The sequence below is a fragment of the Octodon degus genome, unplaced genomic scaffold (genome assembly GCF_000260255.1).
Source record: "Octodon degus isolate 3935 unplaced genomic scaffold, OctDeg1.0 scaffold00212, whole genome shotgun sequence".
Lineage (NCBI taxonomy): Eukaryota > Metazoa > Chordata > Mammalia > Rodentia > Octodontidae > Octodon > Octodon degus.
This window is the reverse complement of record NW_004524788.1, coordinates 625,861-631,663: the sequence shown is the minus strand read 5'-3', so window position 1 is coordinate 631,663 and position 5,803 is coordinate 625,861. Positions and strand designations below refer to the sequence as shown.

The following is a 5,803-nucleotide window of genomic DNA, read 5'->3' as shown; positions in this document are numbered from 1 at the left end:
TCAGCTATAAAAAATGATAAACTCGAAGCCTTTATATTGAAGTGGATGCCACTCGAAGATATACTCATAAGTGAAATAAACCAGACACACATGTGTAAATTTCGTATAGTTTCCCTAGTATAAGAACTCAAAAGAAGAAATACAAATAGAAAGGTATAATACAACTAAAAGGAAATCAAGAACTTGAGGACTAGACAATGAAAAGAGAGCAAAGAGAAGAGCTAGGAAACATGACAGAGGCATGCCATACAGTTATATGTAGAAAATGGGCAAGGCAATGATCCTGAGAATCTTCAGAAGATTTTCGAATCTAGCAGATAATTGGAAAGATTCTCACCCTGACTAACTATATATACTGATACCTGTAAACTACGCAACTGCACTGAAGATGGCAATTTGTAATAGTAGGTTCATGCTTAGAGTGCCTGTCATTCTGGTCTTCTGAATATGTGCTGCTTGTCATGACATGCCTGTTGCTGCCATGCTGCCTCTCAGGTTAATGATTGTTTAAAAAGGAAGGGGGTGGTGAATGACAGCAAGAGACAGGAAAAGGAGTGTTGCGGGACTGTCCTACAACAATGTTGTATATGGTTAGATTTCTGGACTTTGTGTAAACATTATAATTCTTTATTCCTATATTTAAAATATATTTCAATTTTTAAATTTTTTTGTCATATTCTGTAGGGACTTAAAGTTTCACATATCAGTACTTGATGAAAAATACCTGTTCAATGTTATGCCTAAGATGTTTGATATTCAGACAGATTGTTAGGCTAAGCTCAACAGCCTAGGTTATATGATAATAGTAATAAGCTTCTCTTCTGGAGGATTAGCAACCTAAGTTTGCAGACCAAATTAGAGAAAAAGGAGGGCTGCAAGGAAAGCCAACATTTGGGCACTAGCCTTCCAATGTCAATTAAGACTCAGGACATATGAAAACTTGTACTGTAACAACATGTAACTCAGTTGTATACCAAATTTTCTGGTCAAGGAGATTATGGAGCCAAAGAGGAAAGTGATCGATGATGTAGAGTGTGCCTAAGGAGAGTCACATGGAAAGAAAACATTCTCTCAGGCTTTCACAGAGAGTACATTGGCCAAGCAATGGCCATGACTCATCTACATGGCTGACAATGACAAAGGATCTACAATCTGAGGTATAGGGTCTCAGGATAAATTCTGAGAGGATTTGATTGATCTTATCGGATCCAAAAGCTACAATTCTTGTTACATAGGTCTTGCTTTATCCTTGTCTTATCCATTCAGCAGAAAAGTATAAAAACGAAGTATAAGAAATAAATCCATGTTGTTATGTTGAGTTGTAGGGGACTCAGGTCAGCAACTTCTGACATTGCCAGTCAAGTTGGAAAGCCCAATATTGTTATGTACTAATGGACTATTTTGGAATATTTTGCTGAGTTCACACACCTATAATATTTACGTGATGAAATTAAACAAAAAAGGGGATATAGATGAATGACCATTTTGTATCTGTGTATTCAAAATGGTTAGGATAGATATATAGCTACAATCTCTTAATTCAAGGAATAGAGGGATTTGTTCTAATAGTGTTTGTAAATAGGATATCATGTCTGCATCTTGTACAACAAATAACCACTAGGAAGGCAGTATACAATGTGTTAATTATTGGAGCTGTCCTACCAATTTAATTTGAAACTCTCTCATTGCTATTTATTTCTCAATAAAATTATGGAAAAAAACCCAAGTTTGTGGACATTTTTTTACTATAGTGAAAAATTATATATGAAATATATTTTCTCAATAAATTTTTGTGTGTAAAGTACATTTTTGCTATCTAGATGTACACTGCTATATAGAAAATATCCAGAAATTTTTAAGCTTACATAACTGAAATTACATCTATAAAGAGCTACTTCCATTTATCCCACTGCCAAACCCTGCAACTACCATTCAAGCTCCCTACTTCTATCAGGTATGGTGATGGCTATGTCAGATGCCTTGTGTAAATAGAATAAGGCAGTGTGATGAACTTATTTTCATAAGTTCCTGAGGATAAATTTTTAAGGCTTTCCATGTTGTAGCATATGACAGGATTTACCTTATTTCTTTTTTTTTTCCAACCTCAAAATTCCATGTTTTTTACAAAGGCCAATGGTGAATCTTATGGTGAGCTTATCAGTAGGATTTCTGGCAATGAGCATGGGCACTAGGGCCTCCAAACTTTTTGGATTCTCAGTGAGGGGGGTCAGCGACCAACAGGGTCCAGTCATACTGGATAAGAATATCCTTGATCTCTTTCTTGGAAGCCTCATCAACACATTTCTGGCAATAGGCCCCCAGGGCTTTTGGAGATGGACTGATGAACAGCATAAATCTGGGCAACATGACTGCCACCCTTCACATGCAGAGATGTCAACACCAGCAAACTGCTCCTTGCCCAGAAGCAGAAGAGGCTCCAGTAATTTATATGGCAGTGTATGTGGCTCATCCATCTCCAGGGGATGCCCATTCACCTTGATGAGACCATTGTCCTGCTTACAGTGTGCCACAGCTGTGACTGTCTTCTTGTGTCCCAAGACTTGCATGGACTGCAGCGGGCCCTTCGACAGCACGGTCACTAGTGCAGACTATAGAGCTCAGAATTTCCTTTCTTAAATGCTGAATTGAATTCCATTTTATGTTTGTAACACATTTTCTCTCTGTATTTGCTAAATGATGGACATTGAGGTTGTTCTACCACTTGGCTATTGAGAAAAATGCCCACTGAACAAAAGACAGAAAATATCTCATCAAAATCCTGTTTCCCTTTATTTTTGCTGTATACGCAGAAAGGGGAGATAAGGCAGAATAAAGGCTCAATTTCATTCATCTGTATATAAGTATTTAACTTCTCTGCTACATTTTTTGTGACAAGACTCTGTATTAGTTTTCCCATTGCTGTGGCCAAACTGTCACCTTCAACCTAATGGCAGAGCTGTTTATTAATTTGTCTCAGAGTTTCAGAGATTTTAGTGTATGCTTGGCTGGCTCCAAGATAGGAACGTTGTGGCAGAAGGGTGTGGTGCAGCACAGCTACTCACTTAGTGACCTTCAGGGAGCAGAGCATAGGGGAAGAGCACTGGTGAGGGATCTGCACATTAGAGGCATGCTCCTGGTGACCTATCTCTCACGGGACCCCAACTTCTAACATCACATTCAGTAGAGAATGTGTTAATCCTGATGTGATGAGCATCTGTTTGGTCCAATCACCTGTCCAGGAGTCTCTTAAATCAATCAAGTTGACAAGGATGACTTCCTGTCCTGCTGTTCCTTCCTTGTTGTATAGTCTTGGCATCCTTGTTGAAAATCAACAGGCTGAATTTTTGTGGGTTTATTTCTATGTTCTCTCACTCTGTGCCATTCATCTATTCTCTGTTATGATGCTGCCACTCTGTTTTGGTTACTCTCATTTTGATGTCATGAAGTAAGAGGCCTACCTTATTCTTCTTCTTTTTTTTTTTTTTGCAGAACCAGGGATTGAACTCAAGCCCTTGTGCTTGCCAGGCAAGCACTTATTCTACTGAGCTATTTCCCCCAGCTTACTCTTCTTTCTTGAGGTTGTTTTTTCTATTCAGAGTCTTTTATGGGTACATATAAGTTTTAGTATTGTTTTTTCTATTTCTGAAAAAAAATGTCTTTGGGTGGAATTCTGTTAGAATTTATTAGATCTGTAGCTTATTCTGGGTAGCACTGACTTTTTTATTTTTAATTTTTTTTTTAGCACTGACTTTTAACAGTACTAAGTCTTGCAATCCATAAACACGGAAGATCTTTCCATTTGTTTGTCTTGCTTGATTTATTTCAGCAAGGTTTTGTAGCTTTCATTTTCATTTCTTTGGTCAAGTTTATTCCTACATGTTTTATTATTTTTGATACAATAGGATTGCTTCCTTAATTTCTTAATTTCTTTTGTTTGGATTGTTAATTGTTAGAAACTCAAATGATTTTGCAATGTGATTTGTAGCCTGAAACTTCACTTAACTTGTTTATTCATTGTCATAGATGTGTGTGTGAGTGTGTATGTGTGAACTTTAGCATTTTCTTGATAATCATGTCATTTGAAAATATACATATTTTTATTTCTTCATTTCTCATTTGAATTTTTTATTGACTAGAAACGGTGAAAGTGAGTAGTTTTGCCTTATTGGTAATTATAGAGGAAAAATTTCTAGTTTTTCACTGTTGAGTATGATTCTAGTTGTTGGCTTGTCATATATGACCTCTCATACATAGCAGTAATTTCTATTACTAACATTCTCAAGTTTTTAAATAAAGTGGCCAGAAATTCATCAAATGTCTTTTTCTGCATGCATTCAGGTAATCATGTTGTATTTTTGACTTTCATTATGCCAATGTGTTGTATCACATTGGTTGATTTGCATATGCTGAGCTATATTTGCATCCCAGAAATAAATTTTACTTTGTCAGCCTTGTCATAGTATATTTTGCTGATGAATACAGCTTGATAATATTTTAAGGAATTTTTTTGAATCTTTCTTCATTGAGACTATTAGTTTATAATTTTCTTGTTATGTGTTTGTCTGGCTTCATCCAAAGGCAATGTTGGTCTTGTAAAATAAGTATAACAATGTACTCTTTTCTTCAATTCTTTGTGGAAATTGTTAAGACCAAGTCATATTAATTCTTATTTAAAAGATTCTAAGAATTTTCCAGTGAAGCCATCTGGTCTCTGACTTTTCTTTGTGAGAGGTTTTAAATTACTGATTCTATTCTTTTACTAGTTAGAGTCTGCTCAGATTTTTTATTTCTTCATGGTTCAGTGTTGGTAAGCTGTATGCCTCTAGGAATTTGTTACTTTATTTTATTTTTTGGCTTATAATTGTTTGGAGTATATATGTGGTATCTTGTAACACTTTTTATTTCTTTTGCATCAGTAATGTTTCTTTCATTTCTGATTGAATTGATTAGGCTTTTCTTTTAATTTTATTGATTTTTCTTATTGATTTTTATTCTCTATTTTGTTGCTTTCTGATTTAAACTTATTTCCTTTCTTCTGTTAACTTTGATATCATTTGTTCTTTTTATTTTATTTTATTGAGAAATAGCAATAAGTCAGATTCAAAACTGATTAATAGGAGGGTTTCGAAACCCAGTACTAGCTCAGGTTCGGTGAGTGTGTGGGAGAGCTTCCTGCTACCCTGCGCCGGTGTGACCAGTCCCTGCCCAGGCACAGCATGGGACAGACCATCTCTCACACCCTTGGGCAGCACCCCAACACTCCGCAGCACCTCCCCGACACCACCTGCCGAGTAGGAATTTCTGCCGACTTCTGGAAACCCCCAGACCCAGTCCTAGCCCAGACCGGGTGAGTGTGTGGGAGAGCTTCCTCTTCCCCCTACTTCACCTTGCCCCCTCCAGGCACAGCTCAAGTCTGGCATACACGCCTGGGGTGTAACCCTGCAGCTGCAATCCCCGCAGAGAGTGTAGAGGATAGATCCACCCAGCTAGTCCAGGAGCAGAACATCTTGCCACAGGGGCACAACAGGTTCACCCTCAAGGGCAGCAGTGGGAAGCAGCTGAGCACAGCAGCCAGACTCAAGCCAGACACAGCTGGATAAGTCTAAACTTTGTAGAGCTGCACCTGAACTTCAGTACGTGCAAAGGTTATAACTACAGCAAAGATCTACAACAAAGGTCAGAAGACAGTGCTGCACTAAATGACAAGAAGGAACAAAATGCAACCTCAGAACCCAAGCCCACCCATAACAAGTGCAGAGGTCACTAACACAGAACAAATTGAAAATCACACAGCTGAAAGCAA

The 5,803-nt window shown here is 37.6% G+C and overlaps 1 pseudogene; it reads right to left on the bottom strand.

Annotated features, from left to right (window-relative positions):
• Positions 1–2,157: 2,157 nt before the first annotated feature.
• LOC101588065 lies at positions 2,158–3,316 on the bottom strand (annotated as a pseudogene).
• Positions 3,317–5,803: the final 2,487 nt, after the last annotated feature.